At 30.9% G+C, this 12,157-nt stretch overlaps 1 pseudogene; it reads left to right on the top strand.

Annotated features, from left to right (window-relative positions):
- The first annotated feature begins 8,705 nt into the window (after positions 1 to 8,705).
- The window catches only part of LOC149536908 (wax ester synthase/diacylglycerol acyltransferase 3-like), a 40,057-nt pseudogene continuing 36,605 nt past the window's right edge, over positions 8,706 to 12,157 (top strand).

Genomic DNA, 12,157 nt, shown 5'->3' with positions numbered 1-12,157 from the left:
TAGGGTTCCCCTATTTTGTTCCCTTGTTTAGTCCACATTGGAGTTTCATTGGTTCAATTCTTTCTCTAAGGGATCCATTATTCTAGGGGGGCTTTGGCACCTTTTCTATATCTCATGAGGGAGCTAGTTGTACTTATGGCTTTGAGAGAGTCTCTTGAAACATTTTCAATGGAAGTTGTCCTTCCCTCCATTTTTTCAGCATGTTTGTCCTTACCTCTTTTTGGGGGAGGGTTTTTCCCATGAGGTTTTCCCTCTTTCCCCATTTTTAGAGGTTGCATTTCTTTGTATTGTACATGGGTATCTAACATGGCCTTGTTGTTGGAACCCATTTTGCATTTCATTTTAGTTTTTGTGAGCTTAAGGCATTCCCCTAAGTTGCACTTAAGGGGGGGTGTTAGAGTAAATAATTATTTATTATTTATTCTTTTACTTAAGCTTACTTAGGTTAATGCATGTAGTTAATAGTTGTAGTGATGAGTTGTTGACAACATAGGAGTTTGTTCCCTTCTAGCATGTTCCACCTTTTTGTGGAAGTGTGCTTAGTTGTCAACCTTATCTTCTACCACTTTCCAGCTTGTTCTACAAGCTTCTTTGAGGCCTTTATATTCGATTTCTCTCTCATTGTACATCCATTCACATAGCAATTTCATTTTTCCTATTATGAAATATTTTCTCTTGTGTTGTTTGCTTCAAGCTCTTGCTCCTTCGATTTCTCTTCAGCAAGCTATTTGCATGCAAGTGATCTTGGCACACCATGGAGTTGGATTTCATCAACTCCTACACAATATTGAAAGAACACTTTTTTATCTCATCCATTAGTGGTTACTTCTCACATACTCTATAATTTGAAAATAGACATTTCCTAAATCTCGAGAGTTAGTGAAAATCATAAAATAAGGCCTTTATCATTTAAAAACTAATCCCTCCATGTGGTATCCATTCACCAATTCTCCAACTTGAAAATAATATTTGATTTCATATTGCTATCCAATAATAAAGCTAAAAGAAACCCTTTTTCTAGTCATAAAGGCAAGAAATGGGGCATGGATTTTCTTACTCATAGTTTGACATCACTTAAAATCTTACAACCCTGTGAATTGGAAAAAATGGGTAAAATTTAATTGCTAAAATCTAGCTTTCTAGCTTGCAGCCTAATCAACATTGAAACACTTAATATTGCACACTTGATCTCTCTAGTTGGTGATACCACAAACCGTTAACTCGCTAGCTTGTAACTTAAGACAACTAGCTTAAATTTGGCCTAAGAGCTACTGACAACTACACAAATAACTTTCTCATTCTCATTATTATATTATATTATATCACCCAAAGTGTCAACAACACATCCAAAGAAAACTTAATAACACTCTCCAACTCACTTACATAAAATGTTAGCATAAAAATGGCTAGAGATCTAATGACTAAATCAAAATTTAAGACTTGCTAACTTGCTACTTTTAAATTGTGAAGCATGAACTTATCCCCCAAGTTAGAGATAAAACATGAAGCTTGTCTAACCAATTATTTTACCAATTTCATCATTGACATGGACCAATCAAGAAATGACAACTCATATTTCAATGCTGGATGACTAGCCAACTAAGGAAAAATGAAATGAAACTAGATAATCAAAATAAACATGACTAGAACATAGGAAAAATCTTTTCTATAAAATCAAAAGATAAAACCAAACATAAAACAAGGAAGCTCAAGATGACTAGCCAAAATTTGCACCCCTAACAATTTCCTTCAATTTTTAGGAAACGTATGTTTAATGTTGTAGATTGCAATTTATTATCTAGTAGTCCATTTTGATTGTAATGAAAGAATAATCTATCTATCTATCTAGAGACAAGTTTCATTTAAATGTAGCAAATGAGATTCATTCTCACAAAAAGATGTACATTCTTTTATATGAATTAATTCTTATACTCTATAAAATAAATTAGCATTAAATCTGATTAAATGAATTTCAATTCATTTCCACATACATTTATTAGCATATTTAATTATTTTGCATATCTCAACTAATAATATAATACTATGTTTGTTAGTTCTTGTCAAAGTAGTAATTATTGTAGAAGGCTTATTATTAATTAAAAATTAAACTCAATTGGCATCAACCAATCATTATTAGTACCTGCCTGGAACTAATATTTTCATTAGTTCCCTTCTATTAATTTTTTAATAAAAATGTTCTAACAATCTAATGCTTGAAATCATTTATTTTTAAAATATATTTCTATGGATAAATTTCTATTTCTATTTTTCATTTGGCCTATAGTATTTTTCCTGGGGGTTTAAGTATTTTTCTAACTGAGAAAAAAAAAAAAGTCCAGCACCCAGCTTCCCTAGCTTCATTCTTGAAACTTCCAGAAATCTAGCAGCGCAATCTATTCAAGAGTTCATCAACAACAGATCCATTCACCTCAATGGAATTCACAAAGCCACTTAGAACTTTGGTTTTTACACTGAGGCACACCGTCCATAATGCTTTCCAATTTCAAGTGCCACTAGTTTTTACACACCCTGGATTTGTTGGTAGCTCAAACAGATGCCTTGGAAGACATGAGAAAATTCTCCTCCGCCCTGCACAATTCCTCCTTCAAATTCAAATGTACATCAAACAAAGGTTTCACATTTTGGCTCCAATTGTTTCTCTTCTATTTAAGAGCATAACTGGCCTTATAAAGCAGACCCATATCTGATTCTATCACCACATACTCCAATTTCTTCAAGTTCGTGCAAAATCTCCCCATATTTAAGCGCTTCAGAAAACTGCCCCATGCTTCCATCCATCAGTATCAGATTTGCAGTGGGTTGGAATTCATTGGAGTATGAAGAAATTCAAATTCCCTTTTTACAAAACTCAGAGTGGGTTGTTATCAACAAAAGATGTTACAATTCCGTCATTATGAAAATGCCACTGCAAACATTTATCCAACTCTATTTTTGAGTCAGTGAGCATTCCCTTTTGAAAATGATTTCTTGAATGACAATAGTGCAAATCTTCAAGACGGTATTTGTGGAGACCATGGGGATTGTTGAAAATTAAAACATTAGAGATAGAGCTTTAAAAAAACCCAGAATAGCTTCAGTTTGGAAGCTTCTGCTCATAGTTTTTGAATATGGATGTCTCATTTTCAGCTAGCTTCACTGGTTTGGTGAATGTTTCTTTTTTTCTTGACTTTCTAATTGTGTCATTATTTTCTCTTTACATAGACTTTTCTCTGTTACAAGGGACAGAGAAGTTTTCCCATCGTCCATGTCTATATTGTCTATATTTTCTTGTTGTTGCTGATATTGGTGATCGATGGAGAGAGATGCAGGGCATCAACAATTGGGACGGCCTGCTTGAGCCCTCCTTCGATCCCATTTTCCTCGCTCAGTACTTTTTCCTCAGTCGCTCGGTGTTCTCCCTCACTGCTACTCTCACAGATTCTTCAGCTAGGACGGAGATTTGCAAATTCAGTATCATAGATTGAGAATTTAGTGGAACTTTTCAGAAGTGACGCTAATTTATCGTCTATTTGTCTATTTTTTAATTAGGCCATTTTCAACATAATTTTCTTTTCCAAGGGCCACACCTAGACTTTTTGAAGCCCAAATTGAAAATCATATATAATATATTTAATTAAATATGACTGATGTATGAAAGTCTATATTTCTGACAAAATTGAGAAATTAATTCTTATAAATTGAAAAGACTCAATGATAAAAAACAATTACTTTCACATCTAGTTTAAACTAATGTAAAATATATTTTTAGTATATTTTTGAAAAGCTTTAAACTTAGTATTAGTAATAAATATGATTTTAATTGTAAATTTAAAAATAATTATTTCTATTTGATTACTTGATTTTTTATAAATTAATTTTCATTTATTTTTACTTAAGGTCAATTTTATACTCCTATAATATATATACACTAAAAAGAAATAATTCAATAGTATAACTAAATCATATATTAATTATAATTATTTTCATAAAAAGTAACATTGAAACATTTGACAATCAACATGTTAGACAATATCAAGAGGAAGTGAGCCTCAAATATGAGAAAAAATTATCTCTTTTTGGAATCCTCACTCCTTACATTTGGTTTTATCCTCATTGCATTGATTTTTATTCTAGGCTTCTCAATCCATGAAGTTTTCTCAGTGTTTTTATAAAATAGTCATCAAATTACATTTTGACATAGTAGAATCAATGAATGTTGGAAGCATTATGAAACCATCATATTCATTTTTTTTATACCAATGCCAAATTTAACCATACACCATACTCAAGAAAGCATTCAATGTGGACCATGAAAATGGGTTCACTAATGCAGAGTGGAGGAAGAGAACGGGTCAAGAAAAGTGGCAAAAACTCCCTTGAATTCAAAGGCATAGTACGCAGTGGCATACTTGCTCTATGAAGCTTTCATTTTTATAAAATTCAATTTCCTAGACTGCCAAAGAAAAAGATAGAAGCTCAAGCACCCCAAAACTTCTAGTATGAAAAATAGCGTGAGCAGAATGCCTACCTGATAGACTGTCGAATGCTTGCTCCTTCTTGTACTCATCTTGACCCACCTTACAATCAATGTAAATGCATAGACTTTAACTCTTGTCAACGGAGTTGTTGACTAACATTAACTCATCCTTATCCAGTTTTATGCTAAATGATCTTATCATTTTTATGTTGAATATTATTACAAGTTCATCCTTAATTTCATTTAGATTATGTAAAACAATGATTAAATAAAGCTGAAGTGACTATTTGTTTTAATAATTTTTACTTATGAAAATAGAAAAACTTAAAAGAATTATTTTCATTAATTATTTCTTTATTTATTATTTATTATTTACTTTACTTTCAAAAATTCTATTATTCAATTTTATTTTAGGATATTATTTTATTGATATAAGATTATTGATAAATTTATTTTATTTAAAATGATATATTAAATTTTCTTTAAAAAATGTTTGAATTCCAAAGGCTATTTATTATTTGTTACATTATAACTCTAAAAAATTCTAACTTAACAATTAAATTAAATTAGTTTAAATTACATTTTTTTTTTGGCCTCCATCATATTCAATTTTGTTTTTAGTATTAGTTATGTACAAATTGTGGCATTATTTGGTCTAAATATTTTTATAATTTAAACTATGAAATACTTAGAACTTTTTTAAAATTTATTTGTTCTAGTACTTCTTATATTCTTTAATTTTACATGCATAACCTCTATATTGATGTCAAATTTAAAAAAGTGCCGTATACAATAATTTTTAGTTTAGCAATCAATTATAATGTAGAATATTTTATATAAATATTATGTTAACATAATAAAAAGTTAAATGTTTAGTTTTTAATAAATTAGAAATATTTATTACATATATAAATTATTTGGACGTAATATCTTATTACAATTATTAGTAATATAAATAAAAGAATTACATTTAAATAAGACTTTAGAATTAAAGCTATTATAATAACACTAAACATTAATTCTAAAGACAATGAGGGATCCAAGGCATTGCATAGTTAGAAAATTATTGACACATATGAAAAATGTTGAAATATAAACTAGGAAACATTTATGCTAATTTAGAAAGCACATATATTTTCTCATTACAAAAATATGTTTTACCATGTTTTAAGCAAGCCTTGAAACAATGTTCATAAACTTCAACAAACTAGGTAACACGAAGTATTTTGTTGTCCCAAATACTTAACAATGACTTAACCATGGCACAAGTGTACCTTTTGTTTCTGACAAAAGACATAGACTCAAGCTCTATTAGAGCTCTTGTTCAAGATTTTTCATTTCCAGTTTGATGCTATATTTTTATGAAGGGTTTAGACCTGCGAGGTAATCCAGTGGGGCACAAAGCCTATGAGCTGCCAATGGGCCCACTGATGCCTAAAACCTCTTCAGCTCAGAGTCAAGGACTAAGAGGCATCCACATGGTCAAAATCACCCAAAATAATTTCAGTAAAGATGCAATTTTATTAAACATATCATACGCTAGAAAGATATATTTATCATTTGGTTGAACTAAAAATGCAGTGCAACAGATATCATATACAAAAATTACAAAAAATTTAAACCTAGATAAGAAATGACTTGCAACATTATTGGTAGAACATTGGAGAATTAGAGGTTTTGAAGAAAATTCTTTAAAGTTTATAGTTTCGAAGTACTAGGTGGCATTTGCTAACAACAAGAATTTTGTTGGAAAAACGTAACTTCTCTTATTTTCAAAATTTTGTAGAAAGTAAATTATTGCTAATTCCAACTAAACAAATTAAAATTGGACTATAATTTCAACTGATATACAAAGGAAATTCAATCACCTAAAGTGCAATGATCAGATAAAAATATTAAAATATAGTATGCAAAACAAAATCATTTTTATCGCCAACTTTTCTTTCAATATCTAAAGGCTATAGTGTTGGGCGGGTGGCATTTGTAAGACAATTTATGTGAATGATCTCTCAAGTTGATATCTATGAAAAGGAATCTTCGATTTCTTGCAAACTTTCTCTTTTTTTCCTCATTTTATAATCTTGTGGATATTTTTGAGGTAAGCCCTTTTTCATTTGAATTCAATTTGTTTCATTTGATTTCTAGCAAGGAAAATGATTTTTTTCCTATTTTCTTGCACCTTAGATGGCTAAAAAAATTACATCCCTCTCTGCATCTTAAATTGCAGATATTCCTCCATTTTTCCTTGACTATTTAACAAATAATTGGTTTCATTGTATCTTAAATCACTAAAATTCTAACACATTGAATTAATATTTCTATACTCTTGTAAGATTTTAAGCAATTCACTCATTATTCTAACACTTTTGTCTCCTCTTCTTAATATATTATCATCGCTTTATGGAATTATTGTGTATTTATATAACCATATTATATGAGATGCCATGAAACACTTTACAAAGCTATGAGATCAAGCACTATATGTAAGATTGTGTGGAATAGTTGTAAATTATATATTCAATATCATAATTCTCCTTTATGGAAATAATGTACTTGCATTTGTATAGTGGTATGATAATTATACTAAATCAAACCTACAACAAACCATCATTCATATATGAATATATAGTCTTATTTTTTCTTTAATTTTTTTTGGATGGAGGATCATCTTTTTTCATGCATCAAAATCTCATGGGATCTTTGTGATTCTTTCAACTTTATCAAGAGATCAAGGGCCCTTTGACTTTTCCTAAATTTTAACATTTTTTTATGACAAAATTATCATTTGAGATTGTGTCAAATCTTGCAAATATGAAGATGGATCTTTATGTCTGGAATGGCTTGTAAGAATATGATTTTCTAATAGGATTATTTTAAAATATTTACATTCTTATTAATAAAAAATAAAAAATAGTTTGATTGTCAAATAAAAAAATGTTTGAACTAAAATTAAAATAAATTAATCTAATTAATTAATCTGTAAAGATTAAAACTTACATATGCACAACCATTCCATTGACTAAAATAATTATTGAGTTCTTTCTAGATGTTTTTAACAATAAATTTAACAAATTTAAATTATACTTTTGAGTGTTTTCTAGATGTTATTACAATAGACTTTACAAACACTTCTTTATTTTTCTAAATATTTTTTTCTCTGCTTTTATCAAAGTAATATTATATTTTAGGGTGTGGGCCCTAGTTCGGTTGGCTAAATCTTTTCTGTTGCAGGGGGTTGGTCACGGGTTCTAGTCTCCCCCGTCTCGTAAAAGAGTTTTAAAAAAAAAAGAAATATTATATTTTTGAGAATATTCAAAAACTATTTAGACTAGAAAGACGTCAATCGTGGTGTTGACAAAAGCTGTGTCTATAAAACTATTCTAGCCACCCACCTTTGACAGAACTAGCGTGGAGCTCTTAGTTCTTGTTTATAATGTTCAAGGTACCAAACAGGGTATTGTCATAGTCATTGTACACTTTATCAATTTGCACTGTACACACTTCGATGGGAGTGAAATCTTTAGGCTCCGTTTGGTTTCTGGAAGATGACGACCAAAACCGGGTTATCAGAGGCAAAACCAGGTTTTGCAAAAAAACTTTGGTGTTTGGTTGGTTAAAATTATAACCTGGTTTTCAATTTCATCTTCCAATTTTGGTCAAAAATTGGAAGAAGTTTCTTCCAACAAAAAGGTGGAATTCGAAATTAAAACCAGGTTTTGAAATTTATGACAGTTTTTTTAATAATATTGTGGGGTCCACAGTATATTCATCTTCCGTGTCAACCAAACGGATCATTGGCTTTCCAAACCACAAAACCAGGTTTTCGAAAACCTGGTTATAAAATAGCCTGGTTATGTCAAAAAATCATCTTCCCCAACCAAACGGGGCCTTACAGAGGTGAATGCAACATTTCATAGATGCGATCAACAATAAATGTACCATCTTGAGTAACAATTTAATTTGACCCTTTGCCACCTTCTTTTCTTTTGCAAAAATCGCAGAAGAAATTAGGTGTTTCGTTGTACCGAGTTAAATGAAAACTTTGACAAAGGTAGTTATTCACTTCTAAATGACGCCGAAGAAATTGGGTGTTTTGTTAGTTGTACCGAGTTTAATGAAAACTTTGACAAATTTGTATTTCTTTTCAGCCCACTGAGAAAAGATCAGAAAATATCAGCGAAGGTTATATATATGGATACTATTTGATTAAGGAAAAAGATTGAGTTTGATGGGGCTCAGTGCGGAAACATCGTCGGTAGATAGTAATGCAGGCTGCGAGGCGGTGAGTCCTCTCAGTCAGACATTTCGTATTCCCTTGCTTTCATTATGCGTGCAGGCCATTTTTGAGCTTGAAGAAGCCATTGATGTCTCTAGCGCCAAGCAAGCCATTAAAAACACTCTTCTGCCAGGCAACCCACAGTTTCGTAGTAAGATGGTCTGTAGCTTTCCTTTATGCTCTTACATTTTTATCTTTAAGCAAACTAATATTTTTAAGAACTGATTAAGAAAAGCAGTTCTTCTAAAATATTATCATATTGTTGTTCATATTTATTGATGTAATGGCAGACTGAGAATAGACACGGAGTTCTGCATTGGGTGGAAACTGAAGTAAACGTGGACGATCATGTAATTGTTCCAGAGTTTCCTCCGGGCCAAACTGAATATGACGAGTTTGTGAAAGATTATATCAGTACTATACATTTAACCCCACTTAACAAGTGTAGGCCCATGTGGGCATTTTATATTCTCAACTGCATACAAGCAAGGCCAGATCCACTTTAATCATAAACATGCACCATTCCTCATGTCCCTCCTTCTCCACTGTGTCACCAGAGCAGATGATCCCAATCTCCCTGTTACCTTTCCTTCATTCATGAAATCTCCATCTTGGGAAAGACTTAATCCATATCATTCATCATCATGGGTTTCCATTGAATTTATGTATTTCATGCTTCATAGGCTATTATTCATGCCTCTTCTTGTAATGTGGTGCACTTTATGTGATCTCATTAGTAGACTCTTTAGAACTATATGGACGGATGATAGGAAGTTGCCCTTCCGTGGGCCTCCCGGTGTTTGAAATGCTGCCCAAAGTCATATCCTCCGCCACCTTCCTCATGGAAGACGTCAAAAAGATAAAGAATTCCGTTGGAGGAGTAACTTCATAATCTCACTCTCATTTGACATCTATTATATGGTATACGTTTTATCTTTTCAAACATGCTCATTTCGGTAAAATACTTTTGCAGACGGTTAATGATGTTGTTATGGGCGTTATCTTCGCTGGACTTCAACGATACCTGGAGACAACTCTTTCTCACGGTGCGCGCAATGAATGCTCATAATTTAGCTATTATTCTGACTCATTATACATTATGGTTCAATGACTATATATATATATATATATACAATATTTTGCAGGGGAAGTAGCAAAAGTCAGGAAGGAGATGGCGAAGTAACGGGGATTGTATTCATGAACACAAGAGCACTGTCTGGATTGAAGGTATTTATAACATTAAATATTATTGCAGTATACATCATTTGCCAATAATTAGTCGATAAATAATTTAAAACAGTGGACCAAATGTAGTTTTAAAATATAAGATATGGAGAATATGTGCAATAAATATTTAATCTTATTGGGTATGATAATTAAAATATTTTAAAAATTATTATTGAATATCTTCCAAAGATATATATATATATATATATGTGTGTGTGTGTGTACATACATATATGTATACATATGTATATACAGACATACATATCTATGTATATATATGTATATGATAATAATGATCAAATTTACATGTTCTATTTAAATTTTTTTAAATATGATTTAAAAGAAAAATATTGTAAATTTTCATAAATATTATATTTTTAGTATTTATGAGTAGTCAACAATTACAAGATTTTTAAATTTATTGTGAATATTAACATAACATAAATAATTGTTGAAAGTTAACATTAAAACACTATGAGGAAATCCAACAAAATTGTTGACAAATACCTACTTACCATAACTGTGCAAAAATCCTATGATTAAAAAAAATCATCTACACATGCACAATTAATGACTCTTTATAAATATTTTATTAATTGATGAAATTCAATTGACATATAAAGAATATTAGAAAACCTGATTAAACTGTGGTTTTGTGCAGGATATTAAAGAAATGTTGAAACTTAAAGAGTAAAGCACCATGGGGAAACCACATTGCAATGTTACAAATCCCTATTCCTATAACTAATGAAGAGAGTCCATTAGGCTTTGTGGGAAGAGCCAAGCAAATCATAGATAGAAAGAAAGTGTCACTTGAAGTTTTCATCACTAGAAAACTATTCAGCTATCTTCCCTCAAAGGTATGTGATATATGCTAACTGTGATTACATTACATTTGTAGGTAAATATAATAATATTTTTAACCAAAGTTTATACTTTTTAAGTATTGCAGGCATCTACTACTAGCATCTATAACACACTGGCAAACACAACATTAGCATTATCAAATATGATTGGCCCCATAGAAAAGATAACACTCATTCAAATTCCTATTAAGAGCATCTCTTTCTTGGCATCTGGGATTCCTCAAAAGTGGTAGCAATAATAAGGAAAACCCTTACCTATTCTCCACTTTTCTATTGATTATCACTGTAACAATATCTATCTCCTACTTGAAGTTCCTATTAAGTAAAAATAGAATAGCAGAACAAAAATAGAGAGAAATTAAAAATTACTACTTGTTATTAAATATTGGTAATAGTAATTAGAAATACATAGAGTCATATGGCTTCATCAAGAACGTATAATTATGCTAATACAATTGACGACACACTAATACAATTGACAACACACACATGAACTTGAGAACTAGTTAGAATGCACTTACACCTGACTCAAACACATCTATAATCTTGTTTGATTCATTCTCCAACTCACTAACTAATGGAGCACTAAATTTTAACACCCCCTCTGAATGCTACAACATTAAAATGATATATAATAGGAAATACATTATGCATATTCTTTTCTTTGAAAAAATAGTTCTTACACCTATAAGGCTTCTTCAAGTTGCTCTAAACTACTTGTATAGTCATGAAACTATCATCCAAGCTTTGAAACATCATTAGACACCAATTGCACATAAAGTACCTCATAACGCTTGTAAAGGTATGATGCCAAACTTCCAAATTTTTAGATCTCCCTAAACCATTGGATACCAATCTACACATGCATGTTTCATAATCTTGGTGAGGTATAGTCTCTTTGATCTGTTCACACCTCAAACTATTGGGCATCCATCTAACCTCTACTAAATCATTTCCTATTTCCAAAGCATTGGCTTCTTCAAAATAAAATAACTTCATCTTCAATGAAATCCTCATCACCATCAAGATTTGGTGGCTCTTTTCTAGGCCTCATCTCCTTGATAGATTCTTCTCTAACACAAAAATTTTAACAGATAGTTGGCTCTGATACCATATTAGTAAAGTAGAACAATAAAATAAAAATAGAAACAACTTACAACTTGTTATTAATCATTGGTAATAGTAATTACAAGTATATAGAGTCATATTAATTTCATTGCCTAACTCTCTAACTAATGAGGCATTAAATTCCAATAGTTCAAGCTTCACATTATGAATATGATATGTTAATGCTAAACTCTATTTTGTTAG

This window comes from Cupressus sempervirens, chromosome 10 (assembly GCF_028749045.1).
Source record: "Cupressus sempervirens isolate cs-2001-9-10 chromosome 10, ASM2874904v1, whole genome shotgun sequence".
Taxonomy (NCBI): domain Eukaryota; kingdom Viridiplantae; phylum Streptophyta; class Pinopsida; order Cupressales; family Cupressaceae; genus Cupressus; species Cupressus sempervirens.
Note: the sequence above shows the minus strand (reverse complement) of the source record. Positions and strands in the feature narration are given on the sequence as shown.